Source organism: Notamacropus eugenii, chromosome 3 (genome assembly GCF_028372415.1).
Source record: "Notamacropus eugenii isolate mMacEug1 chromosome 3, mMacEug1.pri_v2, whole genome shotgun sequence".
In the NCBI taxonomy this organism is placed as follows: Eukaryota; Metazoa; Chordata; class Mammalia; order Diprotodontia; family Macropodidae; genus Notamacropus; species Notamacropus eugenii.
In genome coordinates, this window is record NC_092874.1 from 12127210 (window position 1) to 12147380 (window position 20171).

Genomic DNA, 20171 nt, shown 5'->3' on the forward strand with positions numbered 1-20171 from the left:
TGTGTGTGTGTGTGTATATTACATATATACATATACAATATACATACATATATATATACATATATATATATGTATATCATCTATGATGTCATCTCCATAGGAACTCCCAGTGTGGAAATTTGTCCACCGATGCAGTTAACACATACTCTATTGAGAGTAACAAAGACAGAGTCACCAAGAGACACACAAAGAGACAGAGGCAAACACAGAGATACACAGAGACATAGAGAGAAACAGAGACAGAGAACAAGATAACAAGAAACAGAAAAACAAGCAGAGGAAGAGATGGAAAAACAGAAGCAAAGAAACATAGTCACAGAGAGAGAAATGGTTACAGAGAAAGATGACAAAGAGTGTTAATATTTTATTTTCATCATATTTAAAATTGTTTTTAAACAGAACATTTTTAGGTCGCTGAATTACAAAAGTAGGCAGCAGATCAGATTTGGTCTTCTGGCTAAAGTTTGCTGACCTCTACAAGGTTTGAAAATGACTTTATATGTGTTACTTCATTTGATTCACACAATAACTTTGTGAGGTGGATGCCATTATTATCCCCATTTTACAGATGAGAAAATTGAGAGCTAGAGCAAGTTCACACAGCAAGCTACTGATGCTGAATTCAAATTCAAGTCTTCCTGACTTTCAGTCTAGTAGTCTATGCACTTCACTGCCTAGCAGCCTCATATCTATCTATCTATCTATCTATCTATCTATCTATCTATCTATCTATCTATCTATCTGTCTGTCTGTCTGTCTGTCTGTCTGTCTGTCTGTCTGTCTGTCTGTCTATCTATCTATCTATCTATCTATCTATCTGTCTGTCTATCTGTCTGTCTGTCTGTCTGTCTATCTCCCTTTTCAGAGCTGATCATCTACATCTACCACCCAACTCTTACCTGTGGCTCCAAGAAGCTGTAGCATGCACAGTGGCTACACTCTGGTTAACTCTCTCAGGAGACAGGCTAAACCAGACTGAGGGAAACCAACAGGTCTCAAACTTATGGATGAAGTAGGGGAATGTTTACCCCAAACATGCAAAGACTTCTCCCAGCAGAATGGGCAGATGGGAACAATTTGTTCCAGTGTTCTAAAGGCAGCCCTTCGAGCTTGGTCAGATGCATCCCAGGCTGTTTCCAGCCTTTCTAGACTTTTGTTTTTCCATTGTACTCAGGAAGAGAGAATGAGGCTGACAACTTTGTGTAATTCTGCCTCACTTACCTCCAATTTATGAACAAGTAAAGCTATCACCTCCCAATAACATTGGTCCTCTTTGAAAATGAAGAACAAACATTTTCTTTCTTTCTTTCTTTCTTTCTTTTTTCTTTCTTTCTTTCTTTCTTTCCTTCCTTCCTTTCTTCCTCCTTTCTTTTTTTCTTTCTCTTTCTTTCCTTCCTTCCTTCCTTCTTTCTTTCCTTCTTTCTTTCTTTCCTTCCTTCTTTCTTTCCTTCCTTCCTTCCTTCCTCCTTTCTTTCTTTCTTTCTTTCTTTCTTTCTTTCTTTCTTTCTTTCTTTCTCTTTCTTTCCTTCCTTACTTCTTTCTTTCTCTTTCTTTCTTTCCTTCCTTCTTTCTTTCCTTCTTTCTTTCTTTCCTTCCTTCCTTCTTTCTTTCTCTCTCTCTCTTTTTTCCTTTCTTTCTTTCTTCTCTCTCTCTCTCTCTTCCTTCCTTCCTTCCTTCCTTCCTTCCTTCCTTCCTTCCTTCCTTCCTTCCTTCCTTCCTTCCTCTTCCTTCCTTTCTTTCTATCTGTCTATCTATCTACCTACCTACCTATCTATCTACCTACCTATCTAGCTAGCCATATTTAGTATCAGTCATTGGTGATCAGAAATAGTCGAAGGGACACTCAGATGGCTCTATAGCATGAGACTATACTTTATTGCTTCTGTTTGGGGACTGGAGAATTACTCAGTATCATTTACTTTCTGGCAAATGGTACACATGCACGCACACACACATAAACAAGTGTGTGTGTGTGTGTGTGTGTGTGTGTACTTCGGATTGTGAATTATTAATACAATATTCTGTGATGTGTTGAACATATCAAATTGAAGTGAGGATTTAATGAACCTAAAGTGATTTGGAGAAAATGCCTAAAGGGTTTGGCTGTAAAGTCTGTCATTGGTCAGACATCATCAAGTGACTTGCTAGGTCAATAAGCACAGTAACCATGTCCACATTACCTAGCCATGGCCCTCTCTGGTTTCCATAAAGGAGTCATCCAAGCAAGGCAATTGTTTGAATGGTTTCTTTTGCAAACACGGAAACTTGAAATCCTGCATATTTCAATTAATCCTAATGAAGGGTCCCAGTGTTACAAGAACTATAACTAAATTTTCATATAATCTGATTAAATAAGAGCTTTAAATAGTTATTTAAAAAAATAATGGCTTCATTAAAATGTTTCAGCATGCTTTGTTATTTCAGCGATCCTTGGATGAAAGGTACTGACTCATTGCCTTAAGCGCAAAGTGGGATTCATTCTCCCACCCACAGAGAATGGCAGACATCCATGGAGACATGTCCAGTGCACTTTTTATATGGGTGGGAACAATTGTTTTCTCCTCCAGCATCTGGCTTTGCCCAAGGCTATATGCTGGCAAAAGTGGTCTGGGGTAGAAAGGGAACATGGCCCCATGGAAATCGTGTAGTTCCTCTTTCTTCCTTTTTCTTTTCCCCTCAAGCTTGGGCCCTGCCGAAATTGATGAGCATCAGAAAGAGGGATGTTTCCCGGAAGGAGGCTTTTGTCCCATGTCAAGAGAAGCTGGTTTTTCTATCTCAAGAAGAGCACGTTGCTAAGTTTTCCCAGGCCATTTTTGAGAACTAGACTAATGAATTCAGGCCCCTGAGAGTCTTGCATCATAAGTGACAATTCTATGTTATTGTTGTTAATAGAAAGAGGATTGTAGATTTTGAGCCAGAAAAGACTTTAAATATAATCTCATTTAATAACATCACTTTGCATGTGAGAAAACAGATCAGATAGGTGACAGAATTTGCCCTTAGTCACAAAGGTAGCAGGAACAGAGATGAATCAGACCCCAAGCCCTCAAGCTCTGAACTCCAATATATAGACCTTTCCAGACACCAGAGCACCGTCATGTGTATAGACAGCTTAAACAGCAAAAATCATTCTCCTAACCCCAAACCTTTTGACTCCACAAACTAACCAAAATGACTTTGCTCTTCCCTCTACCCCACTCCCAATTGTCCCAGCATTGCAAACTGAGGCAAAGCGGTTTACAAACCCTTTAGTTGTGTTCATTGGTTATTTAATTCCAACCTGTAACACTTCTGTCACTTAGAATCTTAGAGAGCTACCTGAGGAAACTGAGCAATTTGTGTGACTGACCAGGGTTCTACAGCATGTGTGTACCAGGTTTTCCTTTTGCTGTACTCAGGTTTCAGTCACTCCTACTATCCAACTGTTTGATGCCCACTTGATAGAACAATGTCAAATGAAGATGGAAATAGTTGAGCAGCATCAGGGAGAGGGCATTATCCCACATCTGGTTTATCCATCTTGACAATCTGCCAGTCCTGCTGCTGGCAATGAAGGCTCCATTTTCTTTTCCTTTCTTTTCTTTCTTTTTAATCTTGGATAAAAATTCATAAATGTCAATATACATCAAAAAAGTGACAGAGTGACTGAAGCTATTTTGGTATTAAAAGTAATTAATTTTCTGCTGAACTCCATCTGAACAACATTATTCAACTCTGCTTAGCTAAAATGCCAGATTCCACATAGCCCATGAAGAGCTAATCTCATTGGCCCTTCCAAGCTCCAGGGATCCGAGGAGGTGTTAAGGGTAATTAAGCATGCCTTTTCAGAAATAGTCATGAATCAAAATCTGGGCCAAAGTGATTGTCAAAAATCAGACTTGCAGCAGTATCTATCTAAAACCTTCAGCAAGCATTATATGCAATGGGGATAAGCTAGATGCATTCCCAATAAGATCAGGGGTGAAACAAGGTTGTCCATTATTACCACTATTATTTAATATGGTACTAGAAATGTTAGCTGTAGCAATTAGACAAGATAAAGATATCCAAGGAATTAAAATAGCCAAAGAAGAAACTAAGTTATCACTCTTTGCAGATGATATGATGATTTACCTAGAGAATCCCAGAGATTCAAGTAAAAAATTACTAGAATTAATAAACAACTTTGGCAAAGTTGCAGGGTACAAAATAAACCCACACAAATCTTCTGCATTCCTATATATTAGCAACAAAGTCCAACAGCAAGAGATAGAAAGAGAAATCCCATTTAAAGTTAGGGTAGACAGTATAAAATGCTTAGGAGTCTACCTGCCAAAACAAACCCAGGGATTATATGAACACAATTACAAGACACTTTTTGCACAAATAAAGTCAGATTTAAGTAAGTGGAAAAACATTAGTTGCTCATGGGTAGGCCGTGCTAATATAATAAAAATGACAATTCTACCCAAATTAATATACTTATTTAGTGCCATACCAATTAAACTATCAGACAATTACTTTCTAGAGCTGGACAAAATAATATCAAAATTCATTTGGAGAAACAAAAGGTCCAGAATATCAAAGGGACTAATGAAAAGAAATGCTTGGGAAGGTGGCCTAGCGCTACCAGACCTCAAACTGTACTATAAAGCAGCAATTATCAAAACCACTTGGTATTGGCTAAGAAACAGAGAGGTAGACAAGTGGAATAGACTTGGCACTCAAGATGCAGTAGGCAAGGAATATAGCAACCTTCTGTTTGATAAACCCAAGGACCCCAGCTTCTGGGATAAGAACTCATTGTTCGACAAAAATTGCTGGGAAAACTGGATAACAGTGTGGCGGAAATTAGGCATAGACCCATACCTGACACCGTACACAAGAATAAAGTCCAAATGGGTACGTGATTTAGGTATAAAGATTGATACCATGAATAAACTGGAGAAGCAAGGAATAGTGTATCAGATCTATGGAGAAGGGAAGAATTCTTTACTAAAGGAGAGATAGAATGCATTATGAAATGCAAAATGGATAACTTTGATTACATTAAACTGAGAAGTTTTTGCACAACCAAACCCAATGCAACCAAAATCCGGAGGGATGTAGTAAATTGGGAAAGAATTTTTACAGCTAAGCTCGGGGATAAAGGCCTCATTTCTAGAATATATAGAGAACTGATCCAAATGTATAATCATACAAGTCATTCCCCAATTGATAAATGGTCAAAGGATATGAACAGGCAATTTTCAGAGGAAGAAATTAAAGCTATCTATAATCATATGAAAAAATGCTCTAAATCACTATTGGTTAGAGAGATGCAAATCAAAACAACTCGGAGGTACCACATCACACCTATAAGATTGGCAAACATGACAGAACAAGAAAATGATAAATGCTGGAGAGGATGTGGGAAAGTTGGAACACTAATTCATTGTTGGTGGAGCTGCGAGCACATCCAACCATTCTGGAGAGCAATTTGGAACTATGCCGAAAGGGCTACAAAAATGTGCATACCCTTTGACCCAGCAATATCGCTACTAGGACTATATCCCCAAGAGATCATAAAAATGGGAAAGGGTCCCACATGTACAAAAATATTTATAGCAGCACTCTATGTAGTTGCCAAAAACTGGAAGTCAAGGGGATGTCCATCAATTGGGGAATGGCTGAATAAATTATGGTATATGAATGTAATGGAGTACTATTGTGCCATAAGAAATGATGAACAAGAAGACTTCAGAGAGGCCTGGAAGGACTTATATGACCTGATGCTGAGTGAAAGGAGCAGAACCAGGAGAACTTTATGCACAGCAACAACCACAGTGTGTGAGAGTTTTTTCTGGTAGACTTAGATTTTTCTAATAACACAAGAACTTCTTACCAAAAAAAAAAAAAAAAAAAAATCCCAATGGAGGATCTCAAGGCAAAATGCCTGCCACACTCAGAGAGAGAAATATGGAAGTCACTCACATATTGTAGCAGATCATGTTTGTGTATGTGTATGTGTTTGTGTATCATGTTCTGATTTGTTATACGATTTCTTTCATTTATCTTAGTCTGACTACATAGCATGACTATAGTGAAAATATACTCAATAGGAAAGTATATGTAGAATCTATACAGAATTGTATGCAGTCATGGGGAGGGAGCGGGGTAGTGGGGAGTCGGTGGGGAGGGATAAAATCGCAATTGTATGGCAGTGATTGTTAAACATTACAAAATAAAAAAAAAATCAGACTTGCTTGAGTTGGTTAAATTTTTGTTTGTTTGTTTAGTTTGGTTTGGTTTTGTGGCACACCTTTCCATTCAGCTTGCTTTATGGTGGGTGAACCCCTATTCTTCCTTCCCTCACTCCTGTCCAGAATGTATTGGGCCTACCCTTGAGTTAATTTTCCTCACTTTATACTAGTTTGAAATCTGCTGTGTTTATCTTCAGTAAAAGCACGAGACTACTTGTCTTAGGTGTGAGCACAAGGCTACTTGGCAGCCATGATGGGCAGAAAGCAGAGGGGCAGGACATCTGTGTAAGTAATTAGAGGCTGACTTTGATCCCCAGATTAGGGACCTTGCTTTTAGAAGACAATGTCTTACTATTTTTTCAGGAAAAACCCAGAGGGAGAAAAGTGGTGAGACACGGAAATTTTTTTCAGTCATAAATGACTTTTAAGCATGTATGTGCATATTATGTGTGTGTGTTTGTGTGTGAGACTAGTCCACTTAGTGTGCTAGCCCACTTAGTTCACTCCATCTATTGGCTGATCCCACCAGAGCATGTGAAAGTGTCTCATCCATCCATCTGTCCACTGATCCTGGTCACTGCACTTTCTCTCTGATGTTTCTCCCTCTTGTGCCAGTTTCCACCTCCTAAGAAATCTGGGATCATCAGTTTATACATACATACATACATACATACATACATACATACATACATACATACATACATATACACATATATATACACATATATTTCTGTGTGTGTCTAATGTATGTGTATGTATGTATATTCTATGGAGGAATATGGGGCTAGTAACATCATTATACATCAGTAAACAATAATCTCATCACTTCCAAATCCTATCTCCACTTTTAACACTAATATCCCTAGCGGCTCCACATTCCTTGCTCACTGAGTATCCATTTTTAGGTCCCTTCTGAAGATGGTGACAATGATTAGAATCTAAATTTCACTGTCCCCCATACTGAAACAGTTCAGTGGAAGCAATTATTTTCCTACATCCTCTCCCTTTGGTGCAGTAAGTGAAGATTCTCTAGTCTGGGATTCCAGATTTTGCTTGATGATTAGGATCCTATTCTAGAGTCCAAGTATTAGTCATAACAGCTGAGGACTTATACCTTCCCAGCTCTTATCTACATCATTTTTCTAGGGCATTGTTTTCATGTTTCCAAGATGACACCTTGGGTCCCAACTTATAGCCAACTGGTCAATATTTTTAATAATGACATGCCTGAAAAGGGTTCCTGATTATGCTGACAGGATTTTTAGGACTGAGATACGCTTTTCTTAAAACAAAACAAAACACCTTCTTATTGCTGTTTTTTTTTTCACATTGCCATGATTATCCCAAGTATCCCTCCTCTCCTTCCCCAGCCCTAGCTGTCCTATACTTCAAATACTAGGTCTTTATAAGAGAGGGGAAAAGTCAGAACTGACTGATACATTGAAAAAGTCAGAAAACATCTCTAATATCTCACTTTCCAACCTTCCTCCACAAAGAGGTAGGCTGGGAGTGTCTTCTCACGTCTCTTCATTCAGGTTCTGCTTGAACTATAAATGTGGTTACATTTACTCTTGATTTTTTTGTGGTGTGGTTATGCTTTAATTTACATTGTTGTAGTTACTCTATATATTGCTTTCTTGACTGTTTTCTTCACTCTGCATCAGCTGGTGTAGATCTGTTCATACTTCTCTGTGTTCATTGAACACATCATTTCTTAAAGTACAGAAATATTCTGTCGCATTCATGTGCCACAATTTGTTTCCGATTCTTAGCTATCACCAAAAGTGTTGCTACAAATATTTTGGAGCATAGGGGTACCTTTATTCCAATTGATGACTTCTTTAAGGTATAAGCCCAGTAATGGAGTCCTTGGTTCAAAGGCTATGAATATTTTGCTCACTTTATTTACATAATTTCAAATTGCTTTCCAGAATGGTTGTGCCACTTCAGAGTCCCAAAATGTATTAGTGTCCCTATATTTCCACCACCTCTCCAACATTGACTTTGCCATTTTTTGTCATTTCTCCTATTTTCATGGTGTGAGATGAAATTTTGGGGTTGTTTTAATTTTCATTTATGTTGTTTTTAGTGATATAGAGCATTTTGCATATTCTCTGTTGCTTTTTTGATGAATGCTCATTTATGTATTTTTTTACCATTCATCTAGTGGGAAATCCAGGTACACCTTTCTTTCGCTTTCTCTAATGCTAAGAAATTCTGATAAAAACTGTGCATCCATTAAAGTATTTTACCACATCCTTCTGTCAATAATTTCATGATTTTTTTCCGAGCTAATACCTGTATAATCAGTTATCAACAGACATTTATTAAGCACCACTAATATGCAAGGTACTGTGATACTGAGTGGGTATAAAAAGCCATAGCAATCAAGTGTATTGAATCTCTGCTTCTTTTTCCTGCCCACTAACTTTTCCAGTTCTCTATATAGTAATTACGTAGACTAATCTCAGGATTGGATCAATATCTTTTCTTCTTTCCCCATTCTAACTTGGTTAAATGTCTATCTCTTCAGTGCGGTTGACCAGAAAAGGATTCCCCCATGAGACACCCCAAAAGTAGCCATCCAGCCTTTCTGGAAGACCTCCAGGGTCAGGGAATCCACCTCTTACCTCCTGAGATTATCCACTCCCCTTCTGGTCAGCTCTCGTTGTTATTCATTTTTTTCTTGACATCAGACCTAAATTTGGTGCTTTGTTTTCCACAACTGTACCAGTAGAGTCTGGGGGAAACTAGACCAGATGGAAAGTCAATGATAACAATGTAACAAAGCCAACATGATAACAGGCTGCAAGTTTATTATCAGTCACTATTGTGACTTGGCTATTAGAAAAATTTACATGGATCTCATTAGAGTGTTTCCATTTCAGAGGGTTTTTTTTTTCTTCTTGTGTCCCCAGTACTGAGCACTGGGACTTGGTCTTGGTGCTAGGATATAGTCTTGGTACAGAGTAAGTGCTTAAAATAAATATTTATTATTATTTAACTCATAAGTTGGCTGTATTAATAGCATTAGTATCCCTAGGTTGTCTATGGTGTAGTAGACAAAGCCTTGAGCTTGGAATTATGGTACACCTTTGACCTTGATCAGCTGGATGATTATGGATAAGCTTCAATGCTTTCAGACTCAGTACCCTTTCTATAAAATGGTGGTCCTGGGGGTAGCTACTTCCCAGGGCTGTTGTAATGATTAAAGGAGGCAATACGTACATGGGTGCTAAAGGTACCAACTCATTTTTGGGGGGAAGAGGAGATTTCTGCTGTTCTCTCCTCTGGCAAGGGCACAACTAGAGTACTAGGCCAGGCCATGCAGGAGGAGACACATTGACAAACAGAAGAATATACAGAGACATTTGGCCAGGATAATGAGGAAACTTGAGCCCATTGCCTATGAGAATATGTCAAAAGACCAAGAGATGTTTAGTCTGGAGGAAAGAAGGCTTGGCCCGAGAAGAAGAAGGGTATAACCACCATCTTCAAACATGTGGAGGGCTCTGTGGAAAAAGACAAGTACATTCTGCTTAGTCCCAGAGAATGGAACTAGGACTGATGAGCAGGAGTCACGTGAAGGTAGAGTTTGAATCGAAATAATAAAGAGCTTCTTAACAATTTGAGGTGATACAAGGCAGAACAGGATGCTCTAGAAGAGTGACTTCCCTGTCTTTGAAGGTATTCAAATAGCAGCTTGGTGTTCAGCTGTCAGGATTGTGAAGAAAGGATTCCGTTCTTCAGATAAAGGCTAGGCTTGCTGACCTGTTAGGTTCCATTGGATTCTAAGGTTGTGGGCTGCAATGTTTTCATATGTTTAGGACTCCTCTCACATGGTAGGATCTTCATTTCTTTCCTCTCCTCCATCTCCCCCTCTCTGGGGATGCACATCAGATCATCCTGTGTCTCAGAAACAAACTCTGCTTAGTTGCAGAATTCTCCTAAGCAGTAATGTCTGCCTGAGTGAATCTTGGCCCTCGGAGCTAAGAAACATCATTGCAAAGCTCTATCTGGTGTTTATTGAGCGCTGACAGGGTCCTGGGCATTGAGTGGAAGGGGGGAAGGGGGAAAAGGCGTGCAATGCTTTCCTTGCCCATTGGGCTTCCAGTCTGGATAATTACAGTTCTGGTTTGAGGGATGTTTGGAATTTCAAACGGTTGCACTGTCAGTGTGTTGATCTTATGGTCAGTCTCCAGAGTAAGTAGATTTCAAAATCATAGCCATGTTAAGTGGAGAGTTGGCCGACTGCTGGACTGAAGTATCGGATAATTGTAGCATATCAATCCCACAAGATGGCTCAGGAAGGAGGGCTGAAATTGACTTCAGCCACTTTTTTTCTTGCCTGTTCTTTTAAACATGTGGCTGGAAAGCCTCCACTGGCCTCTTCGCTGCAGTGCTAAAACACATTCTCTAGCAGTCCTCTAACCCAGTCCGGTACAAAGGCAGCATTGTATTCCATCAATTGGCCTACCTCTCCCCCCAACACATCAAAAGGGAAAGTGATTTCCATTTGAATTGTAAATTGGCAAAAGAGGGTTCCTAAGAAGACCTCTGAATAATTCCTCACCTTTCCGTGATGGCTGTGAAGAAATCCGGAAATGTAATTGTAACATCTCAGGAAGTTGGACTCCAAGAGCTAAGACATTTCCCCAAGAAGGTCACAGAGCTTAAGTATGATTGTTCATCAAAGTTCAGCTAAAATCCCAGAGGTCACAGGCCTTGGGCTCTGAAGATTCAGAAGGAGAGGTCGATTTGAGACTAGGAAACTCAGATTTTAAAAAATAATAATTCAGCAGAAACTATAATGGGATTTTTTTAGCCTTTATTTTTAAAAAAAAACGTTTTTAAAGCAATTAAAAGTATAAATATGTTTTCTGAAGACTTGGAAACAATTGTATTTTCATGATTCTTAAGTGCTTTAGTCATCATTCAAACGTTAAATAAAGCTCATTCCTATTGAATCAAGGAAAGATCTCTACTATTCAAGTTTTTATAATCCTGATATTAATTTAATTCAAATTAACAAGCACTTATTAAGCACCTACTATGTGCCAAGTGCTCAGGATACAAAAACCGAAAACCAAACAGCCAGGTCACAGAGTTAGCAATGGAAAGAGCCTTAAAGGCCTTTGAGCCCAGCCCCATCCTTTCACAGAGAGTAAAGATTTGGAATCATGGGAGAAGCAGTTGAATTCTGAGTTTCTACTTCCTACCTATGTGAACTTAGACAAGTCACTTTGCATTTCCCGGCCTCAGATGTCTTATCAGCAAAATGAGGGAATTAGACTAGAGGAAAGCTGAGACTCTAACTAAAAATCTATTTTCTTATGAATATCAAGCTGAGTTAGTAGAATTCTAGTAAAGCAGGCAATACATCATTTTTTAAAGAAGGGGCTCTGAATTAAATGCAGTGATTTGGGGGGGAATAGACCTTTCTTGAAAGAACAAGAAAAAGCCTTTGTTTTGTCTTGGTCACTTTCTAGATTGTCTGGGTTTTCTGTCTCCTTTTTTGAGTATTACACTGTTATCCAATACTTAACCAAAAGTGATTTGCCAAACCCAGAACATTTTGAGAAATGAAAGTAAAACTTAAGTCATGCTGAGACATTGATTTGATCAGGGCAGGGATTCCCAGGGTCCATGGGAGAGGATGCCAGTTCAGAGGGAAGAGACCAGCAGGGTGTGGAGGCAGGAGAGCATGCCTGAAGCATCATGCTACCACAGTTCAGAACAGTCCCCAAACTTGGAGATCATCTCAAAAGGAGTTAGCCATGCTGGTTGCCTGGGAGCAGTAAAAATGAAACAGTTTTAAGCATCCACACTTTTGGATAGCCAGGGCCCACAAAGGAAGAAGACAGATTGTTCACTCTGCTCAGTTTTGGACACAGCCATGATATCATCTGGGTTTTCAGAGGGATTGTGGGAGGGTAGAGTGAAGAGGAAGCCATGTAAAGCTTGAGAATCTTGGGTGAATAGTTCAGATGTGGCTGGTTTCCTCTTTGTGTACATATGTGTTGTGAGACTGCCCTCACACACATAGCATAAGGGTGTCCTCGTGTGCCACATCCATAGGGAGGCACATCCCACAGAATAATGCAAAATGGCTATCTTCTCCCACTCTTTCCTGCCAGAAGGGGAAACAAGAGGTTGGAGCCAGAAGCTTGGCTGCTCTGTTCTCTTCAGATAGAAGGGGTGAGGAACCAGAATTTTATCAATGCTCCCTTAAATACTTTTAGTGTAGGGGACGTGGTTTTCAGGATCAAGCTACATTTCTGATTGCTAGTCTTTCATGGGGAAAGGAAGCCCCAAGCTTTATTTCTAAAGCAATTCAGTAAATACCAATTCCACAATGAACAGACATAGGAATCAGCAAAGAAACCCATTTATCCAATTCAATAGCAAAGCAGTAATCAGAGAAGGTGTGCATAAGAGAGTACAAGACAATACTGTCAACAAAGAGAGAGTCCCAGATCTCCTCCAAAGGAGCAATTTCTCTAAAGTCTCCATTGTAGCAAGCTGGGAAGAGGGAGATGGTAGAGATGATCAAATCTACTCTGGGTAGCTTCTTTCCAGAATCTTACTCTCTCCTCAGCAAACTGAAGTGAAGTTGGCATCATTCTTCTTCTCTCTCAAAGTTGGAAGTCAGTAGCACTCAAAGCATCTACAGAGATGGACAAGACAAGAGACCTGAAGAAACTGCCGAAGTCATAGAGACTGCTGAAACCAGAGACGTTTCAGAGACTGAAGAAACTCCAAGAGATTCTGAGAAGATTCAGATGACTACAGTTCTCATCTATCCCACTCTGGCTAATCTCAATCATTCCTCACACAGGGAAGGGCATTAATCTCCAGCAAGGAGAGCTTTCTACAATGGGCTTTTGGATTCCCATTCCATTTCTCCCTAGGACAGAACCCACTGCAGCACCTCTCAAAGATCAGTAAGGGCAAGTCTAAAACCTGCAACTATACGGTATAAACACAAACACCTGCATTATATACCACAAGGATTATTGCCTGGTATCACAGGGAACTCACCTTTGGTACTGCTGAAAGTGAAATATAGCCAAGGCACATTAACAGAACATACAGTAGACATGGCACTATACAGAGCATGACCTGCAAAGATATAAACATGTTAACATTTCTAACTACATGCAGGCCATAACACATGCACATTTCAAAAGTACATGCATATCCTTAGTTCATGGCAATCGATCATTAGTAACAAGTATCTCTAACTAGCAAAGTAAAGCTAGCCAGCTACACCAATAACCCTATCAATAGGTTCATATGTAAAATAAAACCACTATAAGGAGCGGCATAAATGTAAGATAATTAACAGACACTGTATTAGCATGAACATAACATGAAACACAGCCAAAAAACATAATAGCAAATTAAGAAATAAGCATATTTGGGGGGATGGAGCCAAGATGGAGGAGGAGAAGGATGGACCTACTCTAGCTCTACCCCCATAGCCCATAAAATACCTGTGAAAAATGACTCTAAACAAATTTCAGAGCAGCAGAAGCCACAGAACAACAGAGTAAAGAGATCTCCAGCCCAAGATAGCCTGGAAGGATGACTGGAAAGATCTATTGCACCAGGCTCAAAGCAGAGCACAGCCCAACCTTGACTGTGCAGCATGGACAGGACTGGAGCAGGCTTCGGGGAGCAGAATCATGGGTAGCAGCTGCAGTTCCCAGATTTCTCAACCCACAAATACCAAAGATAGCTTCAAAGGTCAGTGAGAAAGCTCTTTCAGCTGGGTGAGAGGGGAATGCAGTCTGACCCCAGCCTCGGCCCCAGGGTGGTGGCAGCCACTGTGGCAGCAGCATCCATTTTTGGAGCTCTCAGCCTAAAGACCCTGCAGGAATTGAGCAACAATCTAGGTCTCAGTCCTGAGTGGCAGTACTGAGGTGAGGAGGAGCACTGGTGTGGTGGAGCTGGTGTGACTTTGGAGAGGGAATCCTACTCTCACATCCTGAGCAGATAACAGTGCTTGTGGTTGCTCACAGAACAGAGCACAGGCCAGGAGAGGAGTAAACTGCTCTCTCTTGATTGTGCAACTCAGAGGAACTGAGAACTTTCAGGTCCCTAGAGTATGCACTCCACTTAACATAGGACTCAAAAGCCAAGTAACTGACTCGGAAAATGCCCCCAAAAGCAGAAAAAATAAGACTATAGAAGGTTGCTTTCTTGGTGAATGGGTATTTTCTTCCATCCTTTCAGATGAGGAAGAACAAAGCATACCATCAGAGGAAGACATAAAAGTCAAGGCTTCTACATCCAAAAAATCCGAGAAGAATATACTGTTCAATGGAATGTACTAGGAGTAAGAGAAAGGGAGATGTAGAATGTAGCAAATCATCTCATATAAAAGAAGGAAGAAAGAGCTTTTACACTGGAGGGGAAGAGGAGGGAGAAGAAAGGAAATAATTGAGCCTTACTCTCATGGGATTTGACTTAAGGAGGTAATAACACACACTCAACTGGATATGGAAATCTATTTTACCCTGCAGGAAGGCAAGGAAAAAGGGGATAAGAGAGGGAAGATAATAGAAGGAAGAGAAAATTGGGGAAAGGGATAATCAGAAGCAAACACTATTGTGAGAAGACAGGTCAACGGGGGCAATGGAATAAATGAAGGGCAGGATAGAACAGAGGGAAATGTGGTTAGTCTTTTACAACATACCTATTATGGAAGTGCTTTGCATTGTTTACACGTGTATGACATATACTGAATTGCTTGTTTTCTCAATGAGGGTGAGTAGGGAGGGGGAGAATATGGTATTCAAAGCTTTAAGAATGAATGTTAAAAATTGTTTTAGCATGTAACTGGAAATTAAGCTATACAGGCAATGGAGTATAGAAATCTATTTTGTCCTACAGGAAAATAGATGGGAAGGGAGATGAGAGAAGGGTGGGTAATAGAAGGGAGAATAAGCTGCAGGAAGGGGTGGATGGAGTGCATACTGTCCTGGGATGGGGGTGGGGAGAGATGGGGAGAAAATTTTGAATTCAAACTCTTGTGGAAGTGAATGTTAAGAACTGAAAAATAAATAAATTATATATGTGATTAATATAATATATAATTATATATAATTAATATAACATATAATTCTATATAATTAATATAATATAATAAATTATATATTTACAAAAAGAAATAAGCATATTCAAACATGCAGTAATACATACCTACAGCAGTAAACACATATGTGTTTATGTGCAAGGCACTTAACACATGGACTCTTTCCAGTATCATCACCTAGACCAGTATATAACTATAACTTCAGGTTTACTTGCAACATCATAATTTAGCCTATTACCTGGTCTCATGGCTCTAATTCTCTGGTCACTGAGTAGAATTGGAGTCAGGAGAACCTGAGTTCAAATCCTGCCTAAGCTGCTTATTATTTGTGTAATCCTGGGCAAATCACCTAACCCCTTTTCTCCTCAGTATCCTCATATATAAAATGGGGATAATATGAGTACTTATCTCTCAGAGTTGTTGTGAAGATCAAATGAGATAATAATTGCAAAGTTCTTGGCAGAGTGCCTGGCACATAGTGATACATAACTGTCAACTGTTACTATTGTAATGAATTGTTATAACCTATTGACTCTGCATACTGTCTGTGAACCCAGTTTGCATATTTCCTCTCTGATAAGAATGTCTTCTCTTTGAAGACAGGGACTGTTTTCACCTCTTTTTGTGTCCAGACTTTTAGCTTGGGATAAGCCATTTTTTGAAAAATCTGTCATATAGTACACACTTAACATGTTTATTAACTAACATGATCATCCTCTTCATATGATCTATGTTAAAATGAAATGATATGAGACTCTCTTGGTCATTAATATATTTTAAATAATGTAGAAATATAAATGTTTATGGAAATCATAAAAATAGTGATACATATGAAATTTTCTCCCAGAAATTAATACCATATTTGGCAAAAGAAAATACAAATCCAGAAACAATAATTTTGGAGGGTTTGGAAAGAAGGTGTCTTTCAAAGCTCCCAGAAATTAATCTTTTCTTTTCTACTTAGGAAGGAGCTTTGGATTCTTTTTATGGCTTTCAATTGTTGATCTTTGTATTAGCAACTCTCTTCCTTTACCGAAGAGCCTACATTGCTAATTCAGAGTGGGACTTCTCTCTAAGTAAAAGAGAAAGCCAATAGCCAACCCCTAAGGAGCTACAAAACTAAAATATGAGATGTGATTTAAATTAATTGTCACATTCTGTGGTATAGAAATGAAAATATTATTTAAGTTTAACCTCTGGGACAAATTCAAATATTCTGAGTCAAATGCCGAGAAGAAGAAATACTTGGTCAAAACTTCATAAAACTATTTCACGGAAGTTGAAGTCAATTTCGCCAAAACCATCAGCAATGTTCTCTGACTGTTTTAAGTGGAAGCCATAGCTCTGTGAAAATGTATTTTGTTCCATCTTTCAGAGTATTTTTTTGTACTCTTCCAAGGCATGGCCTTGGTTTGCCGAGAAATTATTGGGTTCTTTCTCAAAATTTCTACTTTCTAATTGCTTCAGAGAATAAGCACAAAACAGTAGTCAGACTGACAGACTCCTCTAATTTCCTGGTTTTTTTAATCCCCCATGCGTTGAGTGGTATAAATGAGGAGTGAATATGAAAAATGCTACTATAAAGAAGCTGTTCTTTCTTCTGAATTATCAGGGTATACACACTGTAGAGAAAAAAACCAACAGCATATATGTGTGCTGGTAGTATTACTTATACACACATACATGTATATATTTATACTTACGTAAATATATTATACATATATATTTACATATATATGTAAAACAACATAATTTAAGAAGTACGATAAACTGAATCTTAGAATGGTGTCACATGTCACCAAATGAAGAGGTTATGAAGTCTGTGTAATTCATTCCTGTATTATGTTTCCTTTCCTAAGAAATTTTAGGGAAGTAGAGATTAATCATAGATCACCCAAAATAGAAATTTCACAAATGTTTGCTTGATTAGCTTGGGTTGGGTTAGTCTGACTGTGCATGACTGGGAAGGGAGGTAAGTGGGACATGGAATGAGAGCAATAATTAAGAAATGAACAGTCTAGCTGTCCTGATACTCACAAAATGTGAAAAGAACTAGATCATGGCTTTCAGGGTGTTGGCTCCATCTCCTTCTGAAAGACTCATAGGAAGACAAGAACCACTTGAAATAAAAATACTTGGAGGGATTACGAACTGTACTGCTGGAAGACGTGGCTACGCTCAACAAAGACTGAAGATGTAAAGACAGCTCTCGTAGATGAAACGATGTTGATGAGCTGATGAGGAGGAGAAGGCAGCAAAAGATGAGAGGGAGGATGGTGATGATAACAGTGACGATGATACTAACCAAAATTGACATCATCATTTAAGATTTTCCGAACCCTTTCCTTAAATTACATTATTTCATCCTCAACGATCTTATGAAACAAGTTCTATGGAAATTACCCCCCTCATTTTGGAGAAGAGGAAACTGAGGCACAGAATAGTTATGTAAATGAGGCTGGTCTGGGTCCATACTGGAAGCCTTTCTAGAGGAAATGAACAAAAATTCTTATAGATTTTATGTTTGATGAATCAGTAATGAAGGAGCACAGAGTCTTTTATTTCATCTCTTTGGTCTTACCTTCCTTGGTCAATGGGTTGCTTCTGGAAAAGTCATTTATTAAACTCTGTCCTTCTCTCTGAACCACGTGAGATGGTATAACCTATATACCAATAAACCATCACTTGTGCCCCATACATTAGAGATAAAATGTAATGTAAACTCATAATGCCATCTAAGACCCTCTACAATCTCACCTCATACTAGCTTTCCAGTCTCTTGCAATATCTTTGCCTTCCACACACTGTCTTATTCCAGCCAGCTTGCAATGCCAATCAATCTTGACCTCTACTTGTCATCTCCCAGCTCTGTAGATTCACACTCTGGCCCTTTCTCATGCTTAAATTCGGACCTCGCCTTTGCTCTACTTTTGCCAATTCTCCCTTCAAAGGTCAGACACTGTTGCTTTTGAGGACTGCCCTCTGAGCTGAGATTTTTCGGAGACTCAGCAATCTAGAATTAGTGGGACCTTAGAGGTCAGCTAGTCCAATCCTCCATTTTAGAGATGAAGAAACTGAGGTTCAGAAGGGAAATAGATAACCAACATCAAACAGATAGTGAGTAGATCAGAGTCCAGGCCCTCAGATTCCAAAGTCAGTGACCTTTCCACTGCACCATTCCAGATGTGCCTAAAACGCTTGGTTTGAATCTCTTCTTTGTTTCATTAACATTCTATATATTAATGGCTCTGTGAGCTAGTCATCTTTACCCTTCCCAGTTGAAATCAGTCACTTATCATATGAGTGTGTGTGTGTGTGTGTGTGTGTGTGTGTGTGTGTATTTAATTTGGCAGCTAGGGGGCACAGTGGATAGAGTGCCAGACCTGAAGTCAGCAAAACCTGAGTTCTAGCTTCAAACACTTAAGTGATTTTGGATGAGTCACTTAAGCTTTGTCTGCCTCAGTTTCTTCAACTGTAAAGTAGAGCTAATTAAGGTTGTTGTGAAGGGTTGTTGTGAAGATCAAATGCCAAACTATTTGTGGTTCATGAACCACATTTTTTTCCAGAGACCACAAATGTGAGCTGCAGAGCCTAATCAGTAGTTTCCAGGTCATTCTTTCATGTGTCTCAGTCACCGTGCCTCTTCTGTCCAGCAGGAGTCATACCAGCCTATTGCAGATGGGCACCAAGCCTCAATTGAGTTCTCCCTCCCCATTACTGAACTACTTACCCCTTTACCACTAATTTCAGAATTCAACTAAAATATTCAACATGTATTATCAGGTACCTTCCCTGACCCAGGAGCTATGTCGAGTGTTGGTAAAACAGAGATAAAGATGAAATTATCCTTCCTCTCAAGAAATTGATATTTTATAATATCTTGAAATCCATGTTCAAGTGGAGGTTTTAGGGTGTGTTAGCTATGCCATCCAGTAGCCATCTCTGAGATATCACTACTTTCCGCTAACAAAATTGGGACCCAAGTGCGAAATTCTATCACTGTGAATGTTCTAAAAGAGTCAGTGGAAGAGCCCAGACTGAATGCAGTGGCTCCTTTGTCCATTTTAAGCACTGACCCTTCAAACTAATGATGCCATGTTGCTGATGCCTTAATATAATGATTGTAGAGAATTGCAAGTTTGGAAGAATGTTTTTCATGGTCCTATTTTATCTTCACAATAATCCTGTGAGGTGGCATTATTATGATACCCATTTTACAGAAAACTGAGGATGAGGATGAGGGCAGTTAATTGACTACCAGGAGTACATGGCTAGTGTATGTCAGAGGTGCAACTTGAGGAGTTGTGAGTAAATTTTATTATATCTCTGCCACATTTCTAATATATTGTCTGACACATAGTAGGTTCTTAATAAAGGCTTGTTAACTTGATTGATTTCTGAAAATAATGGCAGCTATGGGGAACTTGTCTTTTCTCATTATTCTTTATTAACGTTAGTTTCTTGGAATGCCTCACTGGGTGGCTGGAATATGAGTTATTCAGAGCAAAACAGATTAGCCTGCCAGTAAAATACAGAATGCCTTGTAGTCTCCATCGTCTCAGAGACTGCTGAATCGATTTAATCGGTGTAGACATCCCATCGTTGAACCATTTACCAGTTCTGGGCTTCTCAAAGAAAAAGAGACAGGCAACTCAAGCAGTAGCGTTGCCAAGACGAGGCTGCTGTACTTGGCTTGTATTGCTGAAGTACAATTTCGCTACTGTGAAAAGCTTGGGAATTCGGCTTCTATTATAATTGGACCAAATCTTTCCAGCAGCTCCTTCAAGGGGGATATTAATTTCATATGGAAGCTGCAGTTTTTGCAATTTACGTCTTTGATCATGCAAATA